The 21,580-nt window shown below is 43.7% G+C and overlaps 1 long non-coding RNA gene across 2 annotated transcripts in view; it reads left to right on the forward strand.

Annotated features, from left to right (window-relative positions):
• Positions 1-2,126: 2,126 nt before the first annotated feature.
• The window catches only part of LOC123569846 (uncharacterized), a 291,198-nt gene continuing 271,744 nt past the window's right edge, over positions 2,127-21,580 (forward strand). For both annotated transcript variants that reach the window (XR_006693670.3, XR_010582471.2), the window contains exon 1: positions 2,127-2,411. This is a non-coding gene — a long non-coding RNA (uncharacterized lncRNA). The remainder of the gene's footprint in view (positions 2,412-21,580) is intronic.

The following is a 21,580-nucleotide window of genomic DNA, read 5'->3' on the forward strand; positions in this document are numbered from 1 at the left end:
TTGCTCTAATAGCCTAAAAGTCACCCTAGTGGCAAGTCCCATGAGATGCTCATCATTGTCCCATATCTAACAAGAATTTCTACTAGACACAGAAGTTTTTCTAAGTCTAGTGAGAGGGAAAGCAATTGGGCTCATTAGGTTCCCTTTTAGATTCCCAGTTCCTGCAGAGAAGGTGTAAGTATAGGCAGCAAGGCATTACAAAAGTGGACTATAAGTGTTTGCCGGTGAACAAAATATGACAAAAGAAGTATATTGATTAATAAAAGTATAGAAGGAAACGTATAATACAGTGACAATAAGAAAAAAATATTTTTATGGAAAATAACTTTAGGACAGAAAACAAGAAAAGGTAGACCAAGATTCCTTTGGATGGGTCTTCAACCCCCAATCCTAGAGGAAATACCAACACCAAAACCCTAGAGAATCCTGGGGGTGGCCAACAATACCAAAAGCTGAAAACCCAGAGTACCCAAGTATTAGCCAACTAGGGTTCCCACACCAAAGGCTGAAAACCCTGAAACATCCAGAGGGGACCAACAGTGAACACCAAAGGCCTCATTCAGGTGACAGAACAATGTGACTCTGTCATCCCAGGGTCGACACAACAGGGGACCTCTTATAGCCAAGTGTCCTGCCGTAAACAATTGCCCAAGTATAGTTAACAGGGAGTGACAGCAAAAATTGCAAATGAAACATACATTTCAGAGCAGAAATAAAGAAAATGGCCAGTGAAGCAAATTAAAATGGCATTACAGGAGAAACGACCGAGAGAAGTTGCAAGAAGGATGTAGTTGATCTGTCCTGCTCTTGGGGACTTTGAATCGACTGTCTAGCCAAAAGCCTTATTTTCTGGCTCACCTGATATTGAGGTGAGTGGTAGAGGGAACACCCTTTCAATGCAGCCAAAATGGAGCTGTCCAGTCTCCAACATGGGACCCAGGTGAAAGTCTCTCCAGGTTTTCCCAGTTGCGTGGGTTCGGTTGATGCAAGGGGACTGGCGCTGCCACTTGTCAGGAAAGATAATGGCTCTTAAAAGAGTCTATGGTTGGTACTGTAGCTCTGCTGGTTTGATTGCTGTAGCGCTTATCAGCGTCTTGCCATCTCTTGCCCATTGCTGTCTCTTGCTGTCTCTCTGCTTTCTCACCAATCACTGATTGCTGCTTGCTGATCGCCACTAGCCACGTCTCTCTGATCGCCACCTCTTGGTGTCTTGTTGCCCTGTTGAGCACCACCTCTCACCATCTTTCTGGTTGACATCTTACCATCTCATCATCTCTCGCTGTCTCTTGTCATCTCATCTCTCTGCCAATCACCACTGTCTCTGCTGTCTCACTGCCTGTCCACTGATTGCCATTTGCCAACATCTTTGTCTCTTCATGGTCGCCAGATGATGCAAGACAGGTGAGCTCCAAAATTGGGGCTTTGCCCAGGAAAGAATTCAAGGGCGAGCTGGTGGTGTTAAACAGCAATCTTTAATTGAATGGCACTGCTCCTTGCAGAGCAGGGTTAACTCATAGGCAGTGATCCCAGGGTCAGCAACATATGGACTCTGAGCAACCATGTTTATACTCACTTATACGCACTTTCAATTACATGCAAACTAAGGGGTGGGTTAATGCAAATTTGGGGAGTTATTTAGAACCTTAAGGGGTGGCAACTTCTGGGTTGTTATCATGGAAAGGGGCAGTAACTTCCAAGTAGTTGCCATGGCATTTGTGAACTGTCACGGTGCTGGTGGGAGTGTCTTACACTAATGAGCAACGAGGACAGCTAGGGATCGCTTTTTTCACCATCTGCTAGTTGCTGGTTCCTTGACTTCAGCCCATATGGACCAGATTCCGTTTCAGTCAGCAGGGTTGTGACCAGAAATCAAATCCCACGTCACATGTATGTATCTATGCGGGTGGAGGAGGTGTCTGGGTTGGTGAACCAGGCTCAGCACAAGCCATAGCTGTTTGTGGCCTTTCTAAATCCAGCTGTTCTGGCCGAGTATCATGCAGGGGAAAGCAGCTGTGCAGATGGCTGCACTAAATGTGATAGCGCCTCAAGGTCCCACTAAGGGGCACTGCTGTGTCTGAGACCAGAAAGTGCTGGGCGTCTACTGGGCATAGTGGCCTCCGAGCAGTGGTGCTGGATTCTGTCTGCACAGCTGAGCTTTTTCTCTGCCTGCTCCTTTGGGGCTGAGCAATTGAACTTTGAATTCTTGGCACTGAGATGGCAAATATAGCGAAGCTTTCAAGAAGCAGATAATGAAAGTTTTAATAAATAGCACAGGCAGGGGCTCAAACAAGAAATTAGAAAAATGATCTGACCTTGGTTGTTTCCCAGGCTGACAAAATGGCTCAACTGGTTATAATGTTCAGTAACATTTTCTTTTGCCTGTTTTTCTGTCACTATAAGTCACCCCCGAGGTAAGTGACTCTTCCTTTTTCTTTTCTTGGTGTGACAAATCTGGCTTTCTGCCTAGAATGGTGCTGTTCTTATTTCTGGAAAACCAGTTAAGAAAATTGGGTAGAATAACCTCATTCAGAAGAGAGGAGGCCACAATTTCTGTTTTGTTTGTTTTGCTTTGTTTTTGACAGTTGCCAAAGTACACTTTGTATTATTCTTTATGGTTTTTGTTTTACAAAAATACAGAGATATTTTCATCTTTTCTGAGTAGTTGATATACAAAAGCCTAGGTTTAACCTTGAGTTGTTGCAAATACTGTTATGGTTGTTTTCGTAGCTATGTTTAAACTTAGCTTTATATCTGAAAATGCTACCTATTGGAAAATATTTAAATAAAGCAGAAAGTAAAGAAAGAAAACACTAGAAATTCTACTTCACAGTGATGACTACATTGGTGCATTCGGGCACATTAAGTATATGTATACAGTTTTCTATAAATGTATACTATACATGTTCTGTAATCAGCATCATTACTCCATCGTCATGGACATCTTTTCATTTTGATAAATCTAAATCTAAAAATCACTTATGTTTGGAGACTATCGCATTGTCCGTAACATAATTTACTTAATTAACTCTCTATCAAGGGGCATTTTGCAAACATTTTACAAAACATCTCTAGAAAGGTTATACCCATTTATATTTCCTTCAACAATACATAAAATCTCATTTCTCAATGTTTTGCCCAAACAGGTTTTATCACCATATATGATTTTTCTGATAGGCAAGAAAAGCTTAATTTTGTTTTCAAAAATATTTCAAATAAAACACTGAAAATTTTAAAATTCATATGTCATCTGTACCAGCCTGATATCCAGTTCTACTCCCCAGGATCCCCTGTTTTAAATACTTCTACTTATATTGTTTGTAATGACTTTCTAAAAGTTAAGAAAATACTATTTTATTTATATTTATTTATCAGTGTTAGAGAACAGACTGGCTTCCACTGAATTATCAGGGATACATATTCTTACAGCTGTCTTTTTCTGCATCTAATGTTTTTATTTTATCCCACATTAATCCAGAAGAGAAAGTTAATATTTGGATTCAAAAAAATCCTCTATACAAAGCTTCTATAAACAATGTATACTCCCAAAGAAGGCTGAAGAGGTTTATTTTGAAACAAAGCAAACGATTTTAATGGTCACAGAAGCCACCAGTCCTCAAATAAACTGATATCGATCAATTGTACTGCAATCTATTGGCTAAGCAGCGTGAGGCCAGCCCAGACTCAAAAGAAGGGGATATAAACTCTATCTTCTAATGAGGAGAATGACAAAGAATTTGTTTGCCATCTTTAACAGCAGGCAGCTGATGGAGTTTTAAAAATGAGAATGTCTTCTGTGACCATTAAAATGATCCCAACCCTGTGAGTGAGCCTTCTTGGACATTCTAGTCTAGCTGAGTACCCAGATGTCACAACTCCAGCTGCTTATGATAATGTGGGAGATAGGAAATGTAGCCAATGAATTTGTGGATTTCGTTAAGGAGATTTCAGTTGAGCTCCTAGATGTCTTCAGACCCAGCTCACATCCTGTGGGGCAAAAGAAACACCCAGGTGACTCCAGATTTAGGGTGGATTGTTTTATACAGAACAGTACATAACTGAAGTAGCTGTTCCACCACTGAGTTTAACCTTCATCTCTCCCTACATCTCCCACTTTCGCTGGGTCCCCACCCGTCCTCTCCCCATCTCTACCCCTGCTCCTGCCAACACCATCACTTCTCTTCAAGAGTCAAACTAGCCAAATTTCTCCTCTGTCCTCACTTAAAATGTCTTTCCCCACCCTGAGGACTTTATGCCTGCTGACCCAGGTTCTCAGTGGGCAGGAACTTAGGAAGGCATCCTGCCAAAGTCTCTCCTTTAAGAGAATTATGATGAGTGAAATTTTCTCTATCCATGTACCACGCATGAGCTACACTCACCACTTCTCCTACATTCAGAGAGAAAACAACCTCCCTTCCTTCTTTTCCTTCCTCTCCCCTTCTCTTTCTTCTTGTCTTTCTGCTTCCTTGTCCTTCCCCTCATTCCTTTGCAAACCACGAAGAGATAAAACTGTCCATGATGAGATGCCCAGTTTTTACAAGGCGAATTGCCGTTCCACCTCTTAAAAAAAAGATCTCACTGCAGAACTGCGCACCCGCGTTTATAAATGTTAGATAACTATGGAAATGATTTAATCAGTTCATCAACACATTTGTTAAGCACCTGTTTTCTGTAAGGCACTGAGCTAGCCAACGAGGGAAAAAAAAGACATATGATATGGCATCAGTTTGCACTTTATTTCCTCTCACACGTCTGTCATCAGTGCCTTGTGTACGTGTCACCTAGTCTATTAATCCACACTTCCTTACTGAGTACCACCGTGTTCCAGGCAGCATGAGAAGTACACAGCCTTCAGGAAGCTTCTCCATACACTCTCTCCTTGTTAGTTTGCTCAGGCTCCATAACCAAGTACCACAGACTGGGAGTCGTAAACCCACAGAAACTTTCTCTCTCTAGTCCTGGAGGCTAGAGTCTGAAATCAAGTTGTTGGCAGGGCTGCTGTCCTTCTGAGCTCCAGGGGAGGGTCCTTCTTTGCCTCTTCCAGCTTGTGGTGGCCCCCAGCACTCCCCGGCTTGTAGCAGCATCACTCCAACCTCTACCTCCGTCTTTATGTGATCTTCCGTCTGTGTCTGTGTCCAAATTTTTCTCTTCTTAGAAGGACAGCAGTCGTGTTGGATGAGGGCCGGCTGTCATCAGTATGGCCTCATTTTAACTTGATTCCATCTGCAAAGACCCTATCTCCAAATGAGGGCGCATTCACAGGTTCTGGGGATTAAGACTTCAACATGTCTTCAATCCACTCACAAAGTTCTTCTTTCCTCCTTCTCTTCCCCTCTGATGAAACCTCCTTCTCTTCTACTCCATTCTTTACCGTTCCCTTTTCTCTTTACACAGTTGTATCTTACCGTCTCATTCACCTTCACCCCAGACCAGCCTTTCCTTCGTTTCCAGCTTCACAGGAGCCCCCATGTCTCTCCTGGTGGTGGTGCTGGCTCCCTTGGGGTTGGGGCACAGTAGCCCAGAGGGGTATGAAGGCGAGCAAGAGCACAGGTGAATGTCTTTAGCGTGACACGCCTCTCAGCAATTGCTCCCTCTCCCATTCACTCAGTGTCCTGCAATCTTGAATATACCACCCATAAGGAAACACACTGGAAGGAAAGAGCCCAGAAAGGAGAGCGAAGATAAGGATGAAATTCCCTAGATAATCACAGCAAGCAATTAGTCTAATTAAGCTAATATTATTCAACTACTTTTATAATACCTGCCAGAATGTTATCAGATTTCGCTGAAGTGCAGCAGCATATTTCAAAATAAGTAAGAAGGGATTACAGATCCTAACTTTGGCAATAAGACTTTGAATCCATGGACTCTGTCTCACAGTGGGGTTTGTTATTGGCTAGTACATCATTGGTGCCTGCGGAATACTTGAGGGATTCCAATTAGATCAATCAGTTGTATGAGCTGCCGCATGTAACTGCTGACGAAGAGGCTTTACCGAGCTGAGCCAGCTTCTGATAGCCGAGCCTCAAAACCTCAGGTGTCTCTCTCTTCCATCATTCATGCAAAAGTGAGAGGTTAGGTCAGACCCTCATTGGCACATTTGTATTAGCTCAGTGGTTGATGAGCCGATCTCCCGTTTCTCTCTCCCACAAACCTGTGACTCACCCACAAAGGAACATTAGTGGGCTTTGTGGTCCTGATTTCTGGCATCCCAGGTGGGAAAATGAAGAGAGTTATATCATGGTGACACATTGTGCGCCAGCTCCGCAGGCTGTGAGCCAACGGTGAGGCAGGCACGGAGAGCTGGTGATAGGGTTTGGGTCTGTGTCCCCACCCAAATCTCTGTCAAATTGTAATCCCCACTGTTGGAGGAGTGGCCTGGTGGGAGCGGATGGAATCATGGGGGTGGACTTCCTCCTGGCTGTTCCTGTGATAGGGAGTGAGTTCTCGCAAGACCTGGTTGTTTAAAAGTGGGCGGCACCTTCCCCTTCGCTCTTCCTCCTGCTCCTGCCCTGGCAAGATATGCTGCTTCCCCTTTGCTTTCTGCCATGACTGCACGTTTCCTGAGGCCTTCCCAGTCCTGCTTCCTCTATGACCTGTGGAACGGTGAGTCAATTAAACCTCTTTTCGTTAAAAATTACACAGTCTCAGGTAGTTCTTTATAGCAGTGTGAGAACTGACTCATTTCAGCTGGTTTATTAGTTTTCTATGGCTGCTGTAGCAAAATACCACAGACAGGGGAGCTTAAACAACAGAAACACATTTTTTCAAGGTGTCAGCAGGTCTGGTTTCTTCTGAGGCCTCTCTGCTTGGCTTGCAGATGGCCACCTTCTCACTGTGTCCTTGTGTGGTCTTTCCTCTGTGTGCACACATCCTTGGTATGTCTGTGTCCAAATTGCCTTTTCTTATAAGGACGCCAGTCAGGTTGTGTTAGGGCTCACCCTCATGGTTTCATTTTAAATTAATCACCTCTTTAAAGGCCCTGTCTCCAAATACAGTCGCATTCTGACGTACTGGAGGTTAGGGCTTTAATATCGGAATATGGGGGTGACGGAAGACACAGTTTAGCCCGTAACAGCTGATTAGCCGAGAGGAATTGGTTTTGGAAGAAGCATATGACTTTCTTTTCTTCCTTTTCTTCACCCCCACCATCCAGAGCCTTGATGGGGCACTTCTAGGTAGTACCTCTGGAGATTGTATTAAAAATAAAGTCTCTCTAAGATAAGGGTTTCCAAATAGCTTCGTATTTCCTAGAGTACTTGCTGAAATGCAGATTCTTGGGCTACCTGAAATGATATTAATAGGAATCTCTTAGGGTTGTAGCCTAGGAACCTGTACGTTCCTAAGAATTACTTCTCCAGGTAATTCTAAAGAATACTCAACTTTGGAGTTGTGTCACTATCAGCTGGAGACGATTGACTTGACAAAACTAACGACTGGTCACTACTTATTTAATATGCTGACATGCTTTTTGAATAAAAGTTGCAGAGAAAGAGCAGGTTGCTGTGGGTGAACTGTGCATAACTCTATTTTGCTGATGTTTCGACCAGTAAGGACAGACTATTACTGAAGCATTAACAAATAGCTGTAGTGATTATAAATTATTGTCATCTAAATACGGGGAATTCCATGAGTGTGTGTTGAACATGACAATTCTAGGCATCATGCAATTCTTCAGAGGAAAATCAAAGAGCAAAATTGCCTTGGACATTCTTTCTAAAACCAGTAAGATTGTATATAGAGAGATGTTCCTCAACTTTGGTGGGGTTGCATCCCAATAAACCACCATAATTTGAAAATATTGTAAGTCAAAAATGCATTTAATACACCTAAACTACCAAACATTATAGTTTAGCCTAGCCTACCTTAAATGTGCTCAAAACACTTCCACTAGCCTATAGGTGGGCAAAAGTAATGTAACACAAAGCCTATTTTATAATAAAGTATTTACTATCTCGTGTAATGTATTGAAAAAACAGAATGGTTGTGTGAGTACTCAAAGAACAGTTTCTACTGAATGCATTTCACTTTTTCACCATTGTAAAGTCAAAAAAATCCTATGTCAAACCATCATAAGTTGGGGACCATCTGCATATACAGTCTTATATATATATGGTATATAGTCATGTGTTGCTTATTGATGGGGATAGGTTGAGAAATGCATCATTAGGCAATTTCTTCATGTGCAAACATCATAGAGTACACTTACACAAACCTAGATGGTATTGCCTATCACACACCTAGGCTATATGGTTTAGCCTATATATACCTATATATGGTATAGCCTATGCTCTTAGGCCACCAACCTCTACAGCATGTGACTGTATTGAATCCTGGAGGCAATGATGACACAAGGGTAAGTATTGATGTATCAAAACATGGAAAACGTACAGCAAAAATACCATATAAAAGATTAAAAATGGTCCATCTGCACAGGGCACTTACCATGAAAGGAGCTTGCAGGATGGGCAGTTGTTCTGGGTGAGTCAGTGAGTCAGTGGAGTGTGAATGTGAAGGCCTAGGACACAACTGTCACTACTTAGACTTTATAAACACTGGACACTTAGGCTACACTTAGGAAAAATATTTCTTGTTCAATAACACATTAACCTTACCTTACTGTAATGCTTTAACTTTATGAACTTTACATTTTTAAAACATTTTGACTCTTTTGTAATAACACTTAGCCTAAAACACAAACACATCACACAGTTGTACAATAACTTTATATTCTTATACATTTTTTCTGCTTTTAAATTTTTTTTTTACCTTTTAAACATTTTTGTTAAAAACTAAGATACACACATACATATTAGCCTAGGCCTACACAGGTCAGGATCATCAATATTACTGTCTTGTCACATGGCAGGGTCTTCAGGGGCAATAACTTGCATGGAGCTGTCATCTCCAATGGTAACGGTGTCCCTTTTTGGGATACCTCCTGAGGAACCTGCCTGAGGTTCTTTTACAGTTACCTTTTTTTAAATAAGTGGAAGGAGCATACTCTAAAGATAAAAAGTGTAGTATAGTAAATGCATTAACTAGTAATAGTCATTTATTATCAAGTATTATTTACCATGAATAATTGTATTGCTATACTTTTATGTGATTGGCAGCACAGAGGGTTTATTTACACCAGCATCACCATGAACGTGTGAGTAATATGTTGTGCTATGACATTAGGACAGTTAGGATTTCACCAGGGGATAGACGTTTTTCAGCTCCATTATAATCTTATTAGACCACTGTTGTATATGTGGTTTGTTGTTGATCAAAATGTTATTTGATGCATGACTATATATCTTTTTGTGTGTGTGTGTATGTATATATACACACAAATATAAGTATAGATATCCATATATGTATACGCATGCGTACATATATAGAGAGAGTCAGGGTCTTGCTCTGTTGCTCAGGCTGGAGTGCAGTGGTGCAATCATAGCTCACTGTAACCTCAATCTCCTGGACTCAAGTAAGCCTCCTGTCTCAGCCTCCCCAGTAGCTGGTATCACATGTATGAGCCACTTCACTTGGCCCCCTTTGATATTCTAGGTGTTTCCAGGTCCTACAGACTCCTGGGGTTACCTTTTTCTCTAACACAAAAGCAACATGGCACGTGTCTCATTGAGCATAGAATAGGGTGTTGAGCATCTTCTCTACATGCTTCTGGGAATTTCCTTGGAGTTTGTAATCCCGTGCTCATCCCAGCTCCATATTCTAAACATCTCCATCTGAAAGCTCTGTAGCCAATCTGAGCACACGGATCCCTCACCTGCCAGCCCACGTTCTTCCTAAATTTAGCTTTCCACATGTTTCCTGGTATGTGTGCTTTCTTATTCTCTCTCTTCCTCCTCCTCTCTCTCAAATCACCTCCCATACTTCCTTCCTCCATTCTAACATCCACCTCCAAACTATTTTTCTCCAATTACCAATGCAAGACTAAAAAAACTGTTACTGAATTATAAAAAGCAATTTAGTTCTCTATCCTCATCTCTAACTGGACTCTGGGCCTTCTTTTTGAGTTAAAAACAAATCATTTGGGCCAGGCATGGTGGCTTATGCCTGTAATCCCAGCACTTTGGGAGGCCGAGGTGGGTGGATCACCTGAGGTCAGGAGATGGACACCAGCCTGGCTAACATGGTGAAACCCCATCTCTACTAAAAATACAAAAACGTAGCCAGGCGTGGTGGTGCATGCCTGTAGTCCCAGCTACTTGGGAGGCTGAGGCAGGAGAATCGCTTGAACCTGGGAGATGGAGGTTGCAGTGAGCTGAGATCACACCAATGCACTCCAGCCTGGGCGACAGAGTGAAACTCTGTCTCAAAACAAAAAATCCAGAAAACCCCCAAATAATTCAGCGTTGATTTCCTGAACACCTGCCAGGAGACAGGCACTGTTTTAGTGACCTGAGGCGCCCTCCAAGGCGTTCTGCCAAGGGACCACTCATCTTCAGAACAAATAGCAGGTTGAAAGTTTGTGTTTGAAACTTTCTTATACCTGGTGAGATCAAATTCTTAGGCAGAACCCTCTCTCCCAAATACGTATTAGAAGTATTATTATTATTATTTTGAGACAGGGTCTCACTCCATCGACTGGGCTGGAGTGCAGTGGTACGATCTTGGCTCACTGCAGCCTCCGCCTCCTGGGTTCAAGCAATCCTCCCACCTCAGCCTCCTGAGTAGCTGGGATTACAGGGGCGCGCCACCACACCCAGCTAATTTTTGCATTTTCAGTAGCAACAGAATTTCACCACGTTGGCCAGGCTGGTCTTGAACTCCTGATCTCACGTGATCCACATGCCTCAGCCTCCCTCAGCTGGGATTACAGGCGTGAGCCACTGGGCCCAGCCAGAAGTTTTTTTTTTTGTTTTTTTTTTTGTTTTTTTTGAGACAGAATCTCGCTCTGTTGACCAGGCTGGAGTGCAGTGGCACAATCTCGGCTCACTGCAAGCTCCACCTCCTGGGTTCACGCCATTCTCCTGCCTCAGCCTCCCGAGTAGCTGGGACTACAGGTGCCCGCCACCATGCCCAGCTAATTTTTTGTATTTTTTAATAGAGACAGGGTTTCACCGTGTTAGCCAGGATGGTCTTGATCTCCTGACCAAGTGATCCACCCACCTCAGCCTCCCACAGTGTTGGGATTACAGGCATGAGCCACAGTGCCCGGCCCGCCAGAAGTATTTTTTTTAAAGTTCTTGTAGTTCCTTTTTTTCGTGTAGCAAAATATATATAGCATAAAATTGGCCATTTAAACCATATTTTGAGTGAAGAATTCAGTGGTATTAGGTATAGTCGTGATGTTGTACAACCATCTGCACTATCCATTTCTAGAACTTTTTTATCATCCTAAACTGAAACTCTGTTCCTGTTAAACTGTTCCTGTTACTCCCATTCCCCCTCCTCTCAGCTCCTGGTATCCTCTATTCTGCTGTCTGTCTCTGTGCGTTTGCTTTCTGGCTATCTCAAATAAGTGGAATCTAACATTTGTGCTTTTGTGTCTTGCTTATTTCACTTGACATGTTTTCAGGTTCATGTGTGTTGTAGCAGGTATCAGAACTGCCTTCCTTTTGAAGGTGGAATAGTATTCCACTGTAGGTATATGTCACAGTTTGCTTCTCCATTCATCAGTTGAGGGACATTTGGGTGGTTTCTGCCTTTTGGGTACTGTGAATAAGGCTGTTATGTACACGGGTGTACAGGTATTTGTTTGAGTCTTTATTTTCAGTTATTTTGGGTATGTAGCCAAAAGATGCTGGATCATAACCCTTGCTGCACTTCTTTTTATCACACACGATATGAAGGATGTCAGCCCAGTCTGGGTTTCAATCCTGGCTCAGTCACTTGTAATTTGGGCGAGTCACCTCATCCTCTCACCTCCTTTCTTCCTCTTAAACAGGGGCCTGGACTAAGATCCCTTCCAGTCCTAAGATTTATGAAATGAATATTGAATCATATTTCACAAAGCCACATTATACCTTATTTCAAAAATGCGTAAATTACCAAAAGTGAAATCTTCAGTTTTACATGTCTCCAAAGTTATTATGTCTTTTGTGTAGAAAATTGTAGCTGCTAATATCTGACATTGTAGCAGTCACTCTGAAAGTCTTATCCATTATCCACTTTTAAGTTTTAGGTGTTGGAAATATAAAGATGAGTCACATAAATTCTATTCTTAATCCAGTGGCAGAGGCAGAGGTAGATCAATTCTTTTCCTCTCTTCCTTTATTCCCCCTCTCCCAATTTGAGCAGGGGGAGCATTCTGGCCCAGGCCCCACATCCATGAAAAACTTCAGACATTAGATTTCACTTCTCCTGTTGAAGTTAAACACACAGGGACAGAAATCATTGACAAGATAGAGAAAAAATGATGTCATATAAATTGAACCTTGCATCTTATTACTAACCACACCTCTATAGCATTATAAATTAATATTTTTAGTACATGCTTTAATTATCTTGTGATTAACAATCTTGCTGCCGGGCGCGGTGGCTCAAGCCTGTAATCCCAGCACTTTGGGAGGCGGAGATGGGTGGATCACGAGGTCAGGAGATCGAGACCATCCTGGCTAACACAGTGAAACCCCGTCTCTACTAAAAAATACAAAAAACTAGCCGGGCGATGTGGCGGGCGCCTGTAGTCCCGGCTACTCGGGAGGCTGAGGCAGGAGAATGGCGTAAACCCGGGAGGCGGAGCTTGCAGTGAGCTGAGATCCGGCCACTGCACTCCAGCCTGGGTGACAGAGCGGGACTCCATCTCAAAAAAAAAAAACACCAAAAAACCAAAAAAACAATCTTGCATTTGTTGTAGGAATGTTAAAAGGATTAATTTTATACATGTAAATGTTTGAACTGTACCACAGTGTCTGTTATCCTGGGTGTATACTTGGCTGAGAATAGCAAGGACCCCCAACAAACAATATCTTAAGGAAGATGTATATCTTCCTTCCAGCCTTCTGCCACCAGAAGGCAAGAGGGAGGCAGTTTGGGGTTTGCATAGCCACAGGAGAGTATTATGTCAGATGCCAAATTATTTTCCCTTCCTCCTGTGCTGGACTACATTTCCTAGACTTCTTTGCAGTTGGTGTGGCCAGATGACTGAATTCTGGCCAAAGGAAAGCAGTTGGAAGTGATACATGCTGCTTTTTTGTTCTGGTTCATAAAACTTTACTGAAGGATTGGTTCATTCCCTCTTTTCCTCTCTGCTGGCTGGATGTTCACACCCAGGGTAATCTGAGAAACCACATGTTGAAGATGGCAGCACCTCCATCAGCCTGGGTCCCTGAATCATGACAGGGAGCAGAGCAATTCCTTCCATCCCCTGCTAGTTGAACTTTACATACATCATAAACGATTGTTGTGTGAGAGTTCAGAGTTTGCCTGTTACTGCAGTTATTGTTAAGTTACAAAGATTACATCAGGAGACTAGTCTCTTTCTACCTTGTCTACCTTTGAGATGTAGCTTTCATCCTTATGGTCATAAGATGACTTGCCACATCACCAGCCACCAATAGCTGCATCCCAGCCAGAAAAGAAAGGAGACCAGGAAAGAGGAGAGAGGAACGCTTTCTGGGGACTTTTACCTATTTTTCAGTGGCCAGGCTTGTGGCATGTGACTACCTCTAGCTGCAAAGGAGGCGGGGAATTTGAATATTTTGTTTGCCAGTCTCTACTGTAGAGGGACATAGTATTGAAAATGAGCAAGTAGGCACTAGTCTCTTTTTTGGCATTTCATCTCAAGAACTTTAAAGGCAGCCTCTTTGATCCTTGAGAGGACCTCTTTGCGTTTCAGCAGCTTCGTCCTCCTGACTGTGGGTGGAGGTCAATATCTGGCCCCTGCTCAGCCAGGCTGACTGGGCTGTGGTACCTTGGTTGGGCCTGGTCACCTACCAAGTTGCAGCTTTCTTTCTCTCATCCTTCTGTCTCCACTGTTGGTTCCAGTTCATGTAATTTTACTTCTGTTTTTGGCTTCTGTTTCTGATTTTATTTCTGCCTCCCGCAGCTACACCACCCTCCAGGAAGACTGGTAGGTATTGCTCCCAACTTGGTACCGGAGCTGGAGCCCCACCACCCACGAAGAGGCCTGGCCCTGTTCTTCTAACCACCTGGACTCCCAGGTGCCACCCACCCTTGGTGACCCAGGGTCGCTGGGCTCAGTGCCCTGCTGGGGTGCCCACTCTCCCTTCTTCCTCCAATGCCCCCATCTCCCAGGGCCAGGCCTGGGAATACTGTGTTCATCAGGACCTTGTCCATTTGGTAGCTGGGCAGTGTTGCCTGGGCCTACTTCTGTGTGTGTGTATGTGTGTGTCCATGCGTGTGTGTCTGGTGGTTGGGGAAGGCTTGTGGATGCTGGGCTATGAAAGATAGTCTAGATTTAGGCAAGTGGAGATGAAGGTATGGCCTTCTCTATGGTCACCCATAAAACATCAGGTAGGAAGCAGGTGTGACTGACATGTGACTCCACCCAAAGTCCTTAGGCCCCTTTTCCATTCCTTTTGTTCCACCCCCACCCACTCATCCCCCTACACAAACTTCTGTGTGATTTGCTTCCCACAGCTCTGTACCTGGGACTCAGTTAGCGTTGCCTTCTCTTACGGAGGCCCGGGAGCGCCTGGGTTTACAGCCCGTCTTCCCTCCCGCCCCCACCTGGCCCTTCTCCAGTGGCAGGCAGGGGCTGTGGGCGATAGGGAGTCTGAAGGCCCAGTGCCCTCAGCCTGGACAAAGATAAACTTCAGAGCTCCCCTCTGTTCCCTCCAAAGTCTGTGTCTGAAGTCACCCCCGTCTAGGCTTTTGCCTGTCATCTGTCTGGCTTCCTCAGTAAGTCACCTGCACATGAATCCTCATCTCAGGGCCTCTGCAGAACCCCACCTGAGACAGCAGGAAAGTGTCTGGGGAGTGGAAATAGCTCATTTGGACTGCAGTGCAGAAAGAGCAGTCGGCTTCGAGTGCCAGGCAAGGCTGGGTTGCACTCTATTCTGCAGGAAGGGGATGTCAGCAGCAGCTCCTCAACTGCCAATCAGCCTACAGGAGGGGGGTTAATCTATACATTAGCGTGGGGGAAACTTGGAGGCAATAAGGCAGCTGGAAGGCTATTTTAATAATCCTGAGTTCTCAAAAGCTTAAAATCAGTTTTTAGGGTGTGGCAGCAGGAGGGTGAGGAATGCGGTGCACAGGAGGGGGACTTCAGACGCTGTATTGGCCAGGGGGCAGGAGAGAAGGCACCCCCACTGATGCCCTGGAGTGAGGGGAGAGGCGGTGCCATTGGCAGGAATCTGAAACACAGAGAGAAGGGCTGGTCTAGAAGGGAGAGGGGGAATTCCATCTCCCGTCCCTGTCTGCCACTCTGAAATCATACTCTTTCACTCTGCATTAATGTTTCTTTCCCTCGCATTCTTCTTGATTTATCTTCCGGGAGCAGACCGTCCTTTCCAAGTCATCATCTGGCATAATTCTTAGATCATTATGGCTTAATTGGTGTTTGATCATTTTTAGTCTCGGCTCTTCAACATCAAGGGAGAATTTACAGGGGAACGAAAAAGATCTCATTGCGATGACACCCAGTTTCACAGAGCTGGGTGTGTTAAGTCCTCTTTTACAGCTTTTTGAATGGCATGGTATTGCATTCAGATAACACCTAATGCCAACAAAGCAGTGAGCTGTGAGGATTGAGCTGTGAAACTGTAGCGTTTAATAGTAGGGCTGAGTTTATTGTACATTTTAAAAATTAACTCTGTCCTTCATGATCCTAAGATGTACTGATCATTCTGTAGAAGCAGAATGGGTGAACTCTTAGTCCTAGAAATTCTGAATGATGAAGACACAATATAACTGCGAATCACTTAGATCATTGTTCTTACAGACACAATACGTAGCTTTATTTGAACAGTGTTTTTGGAGATTGTGTTTTGCTTTAGATAATGAGCCATTGTACTAAGAATGGAGAAATGCTCCAAGGCGCTCACTTTTAATTTAAACACAAGTTCAATGTACCATCCCAGAGTGGAGATTGCTATCATCGTTAGCGCATCTCAGGCTTTATTGCTTTCCAAATTTACATGTTCTTTGTGTTAGATGATGGTGCTGTACTCTTTCAGCAGCTCTCAGTGGGTATCCCAAGGAAAAGTATGTTCTTATTAAACAAGGACCAAACTGCTAAGCCAATGCTGCCTTAATTAGTTTAATCATTCACAAATTGATTTAGACTCCACCCACATTTTTGAATGCCTACTATGTGCTAGGCACAGTGCTAACTGCTAAACACTGGGGACACACAGAGGTGCCTATAAAATGTGTCCCCTGCTGCAGAGAGACTTGCAGGCTACTTGGGGTTACAGACGTAGGAAACAGATTATTATCGTGCAGTCTGGTATGGTACACAGGGCTCAGCAGGCTTCAGGGAGGAGGCGAACACCCCTGGAGCGTCTGCAGAACCATTCCAGTTCTCTCTAGCCCCCCTGCATGTTTCAATTGGATTCAGCACTCTTTACGTCTGCTGCTTTAAAACAAGAAAAGATTCCTCAAAAAGTTAAATGCAAAATTATTACATGACCCTGCCATTCCACTCCCAGGTATATACCCAAGGAAACTGAAAACATACGTCTACACAAAAGCATTTATGCCCACATACATAATAGCAGTATTCACAACAGACAAAGGGTGGAAACCAACAAAATGTCCATCTGCTACAGGAAAGAGGTCCGGATCCAGACCTCTAGAGAAAGTTCTTGGATCTTGTGCAAGAAAGAATTCAGGGCAAGTTGATAGAATAAAGTGAAAGCAAGTTCATTAAGAAAGAATAAAAAAACCCAGCTACTCCATAGACAGAGCAGCCACAAGGGCTGCTGGTTGCCCATTTTTATGGTTTTTTCTTGATGATATGCTAAACAAGGGGTGGATTATTCATGTCTCCCCTTTTTAGACCAAATAGGGTAACTTCCTGATGCTGCCGTGGCGTTTGTAAACTGTCATGGCACTGGTGGCAGTGTAGCAGTAAGGGCGACCAGAGGTCACTCTCATGGTCTTCTTGGTTTTGATGGGTTTTGGCTGGCTTCTTTACTGCAAACTGTTTCATCAGCAAGGTCTTTATGACCTGTATCTTGTGCTGACCTCCTATCTCACCTGGAGACTTAGAATGCCTTAGCCATCTGGGAATACAGCCCAGTAGGTTTCAGCCTTATTTTACCCAGCTCCTATTCAAGATGGGGTTGCTCTGGTTCAAATGCCTCTGACACATGAACAGATAACATAAGTGAAACAAAATACTGATACATGCTAAAACATGGATGAACTTTGACAACATTATGTGAAGTAAAATTAGCCAAATACAAAAGATCACATACTGTATAATCCATTTACATAAAAAATCCAGAATAGGTAACTACATAGAGATAGAAAGCAGATTAGTTTTGTCAGGGGCTAGTAGGGGAAGGGAATGGAGATTAACTTAACGGGTATGGCATTTCCTTTTGGGGTGATGGAAAATGCATTGGAATTAGAGGTGACCATTGTATAACATTGTGTATGTACTAAATGCCACTGAATTATATACTTCCAAATGGTTAATGTTATATATGAGAATTTTACTTTGATTAGAGAGGAGAGGACTACTTATTTGGGTGTTCAGACCAAAGCCAAAGGGATACCAATGATACATTCTTAATTCTCTCACCTGGGAGAGAAGGCCCTCTTCAAATCTCTTCAGTCTGTGGTATGTCTTAAGCCAAAATATACTAGGAAAATATTGGTTCAATACAAATGCATCTTGTTTTTAAGCCAACTTGGGAAAGGTAGACACAGCTCAATTTCATAACAACAATAAAAAAATACAGATTGACAAACCCCATCAGGTGGTATTCACCAGCTCATGGGCTGTTGCCTTAATTCAGACAGAAGGCAGGCAAGGGAAGTTGCAGGAAAATAACAAAAGGATAGAGATGCAATTGAGGACAAATTATTCATACATGGATGATATAGTTTGGCTCTGTGTCCCCACCCAAATCTCATCTCGAATTGTAATCCCCACATGTCCAGAGAAGGACCTGGTGGGAGGTGATTGGGTCATGGGGGTAGTTTCCTCCATACTGTTCTTGTGATAGTGAGTTCTCATGAGACCTGATGGTTTAAAAGTGGCAGTTCCCCCTTTTTCTCTCTCTTGCTGACATGTAAGACATGCCTTGCTTCCCCTTCATCTTCTGTCATGATCGTAAGTTTCCTGAGACCTCCCCAGCCATGTGGAGCTGTGAGTCAACGAAATCTTTCCTTCTAAATTACCCAGTCTCAGGTATGTCTTTATAGTAATGGGAGAGCAGACTAATACAGTGGAGTTAGCAGTATTGTTAGCCAGGGAGCAAGCCTTGCTTAAAATGGAAGACAGTACAGTGCTATCTGTTAATATTTTGTGCTAAAGGGAAAAATAAGACTAATGACTATACTAGGGAAAATGAAATGTACTCAGTTTACCTCTACAAATGTGTATGTGAAATTGATTCAGCTCAATTTTCAAAATATGTTTGTCTTAGACCCTGTCCATTGGCAATACAAACACAAAGATCTGTCTCCTGTCCTCAAGGATCTTACAGCCTTCAGTATAAACAGCCAACTGTAGTAGATGAGAGACTGAATATACAAATAGATAGTGGCCAGACCATATATAAAAATAGAACTCTGACCCCCAAATCTGCAGCAACTACCTCAGAAAATCAACCCATTGTATACAATAACCAGCCCAGGAAGCCACCTGCTGCCTTTAAAAGCCAGACTTATGGGAAGTCAGGCTACTTCCTATAAGAAATTTAGAAAGAAAGATATCTCTAGCAACTGATCTAAGAAGCCAAACAATAACCCTTCTAGTAGTCAGCCCCAAATGGACAGGACTTGATTAATAACTGACAGCTTCCCTAATTTTTGTGTCTGCTTCCAATTTAAAACCAACCAGAGAAAGCCAACTGTGGCTCCAACCAATCAGATAGGCTTCCATGCTCCTGGTTGGCCACCGTGGGCTTCCCCAGGCCAGCAGCCTCTGATCAGGGCACACCTGAAGCTGTCCCTTGTGTGCTCTGTAAAGTTCTCCCACTTCCCTGCCTGCCTTTGAGTTCCTGCCAAACGAAAGTGATGGTGGCCAACTCCCTTGATGGAGCAAGCTCTGAATAAATAGCCTTTGCTTTTCTCGTGTGGGTGGTGTTCATTTATTTCTACATAGAAAAGGCAGAATAAAAAAGTGCTAAAAATACCTACAAATTTCACACTGTGTGGGAACAAAGGAAAGAGTAATTCCTTCTGTCCTAGGAGGTTGGGAAGGCAACCTTGCAGCAATCTGCTGAAAAACACCATGGTGCATTCCTAAAGAGCCTCCTTTTAAATTCTGATATAGTAGTGCTAAAATAACTTGTGGACTGTTTTTGAGAAGGGAGACATGTTGTCCCACCTCCAAAGGGAGAAATTAGTCCTCTGAGGTCACCGACGCTAAGGCTGCTGGTGGCTAGGGTTAGCCTCCTGCCAGCTCAGGGTTCTAAGAAAGGCTTGCATCACTGACACTGGAGGGCTCATGTATACTTCAGGATTTCTCTGCTGGACATGAGCATAACTGTCCATAAATGCATGAGAAAGGCTATGTATTTTCATTGCTATTGGCTAAATAGGCTTTTGAGATATTTATGGCCTTTCAGCCCAATTTTCCCCCTTTACCCACCTCCTTCAAGCAGATAGACCCTTAGATTCTTTGCCCCCAGGAAGGCGTGAGGCTGCCTGACTTGCTTCTAAGCCCACTGAGGAGATAAGACTGTAGGTCCCTGAGAGGCACCTCAATGATGAGGTGTCCTGCTTGGAGATGTGATACTGTAGAGAGGCAAGAGGGAGAGGTATGTGAATTAACATCAGGAAGTCTGAGAGTCTTGGAGGAGAGGGGGTCTTGGTCATGGCTTCCTGGAAGCACCTGGAGGTGCCAAAGGACCCAGGGGAGAACCCAAGAATCCAAGGGCCATCCAGCTCATTTAGGGAGATGGAGTCTCATGGCTGCAATGGGGCCCAGCTGGGGCCATGCAGGTGGAAGAAGACGTCTCAGCAATTAGCAAACTGATGCTAGTCCAGGGGGCCTGTCACAGACCTGCAGCAGTGCACAGAGGCCTCCCTCACCGTGCGATAGCTTTAGGGAGCCATCCGGAAACTCTGAAAGTCATTGAGGTTAAATTTTCTATCAGCCTGATATTATTAGCATTGGGATCAGAAATCAAATTAATTTATATAAATAGATGTGCTGTTTCCTGAGTTTGTGGACTGTAATTCCTGTATGAACTTGATACTGACATGAAATTAACAAAAAAAGGGTCATCGAATAAATTAATACAAACGATCTCACGTGTGTGTGCATAATTTCAGGGTGGGCTGTATGTACGGAAACACTCATGGTGTGGGGGGGCTGGAAGATCAAGTAGGGGAGATAGATGAATTATCTGGCCACTCACTAGCTGGCGTCAAGGAGCATGTTGGTTTACCTCTGTGGGCAGATTTCTTTGCCCTTCCTGTCTCTTTTCCTTACTACAGATTTTGCAGCGATTCTTTATGTCAGCTTTCCATGTTTGTGAATTGGGTAAGAACTTAGACTCCCTGAGGAAAATGCATTGAGTAGGAGTTGAAATTTGAGTAGAAATGATGAGGAGGTTGGGAAATATTAAATCTTTCTTATATAAATTCTTGGTGCTGTTTATGTTTCTGGCTTTAGAGAAAAGAGAGCTAGAACATATTTCTTTTTAGGGAGAAATGTTTTTAAACAAGCAATATTTGGGAGAACACATCACCATCTACAAATTACAAAAATGTGATTTGATCAGAAATATTTACAGGATTTCCAACAGAAAAACTAACTGGTCTTGATTTGTGGCTTAAAGAGGCAGCCTGCAGCTTCATAGCCTCCTATGGTTCCTGCTCTCCTGCTGCTGGCTTTGGCAAAGAGAGTCTCTTTGGTGGCAGCAGTCGGGAGTATGGAGGAGGGGGGATAATTCTGGCCATCGTTGGTACCGGATTCTGGGAGCAGGGCATGGCAGAGGCTTGTACTCTTGGATGGAGGATATTGATGGATGGCAGTCAGTTCCTAGAGTGCTGTGCAATTGTAGTGTAACACCAGCCTGTGGCAGGCTCCTGGAGAGGAAGCCAACCGCCTCCCTTCTGTCCAAAACCCAGCTTCTGTGATATGGGTGCTCAGGTGGGAAGGAGACCTGGGCCCCTGGCAGGATGATGTATCACAGTCAGGAACGAAGGCTGGAGGCTGATTCCGTGGTTTAGTTCCAGCATAAGGTGTACCTGGGTGCAGAGGGCTTGCCCCAGCCCAGGCACTAGAGATGACAGATGTGCTTGGCAACAAGTGAATCCTGGGAGGGAGGGGAGTATACAGAATTGTCCCCCAAAGGTGTCCGCATTCTAATTCCTGGAGCCTGTGGATATGTTTCATTACATGGCAAATGGGATTTTATAGATGTGATTGAGATTACTGTTAAGTCAGTTGACATGAAGATAGTGAGACTGTCCTGAGTCATGGAGGGTTTGGAGGGATACCAGTGTGGTCACATGAACCCTTCAAGCAGAGAGTCCTAGG

The sequence above is a fragment of the Macaca fascicularis genome, chromosome 17 (assembly GCF_037993035.2).
Source record: "Macaca fascicularis isolate 582-1 chromosome 17, T2T-MFA8v1.1".
Classification (NCBI taxonomy): Eukaryota; Metazoa; Chordata; class Mammalia; order Primates; family Cercopithecidae; genus Macaca; species Macaca fascicularis.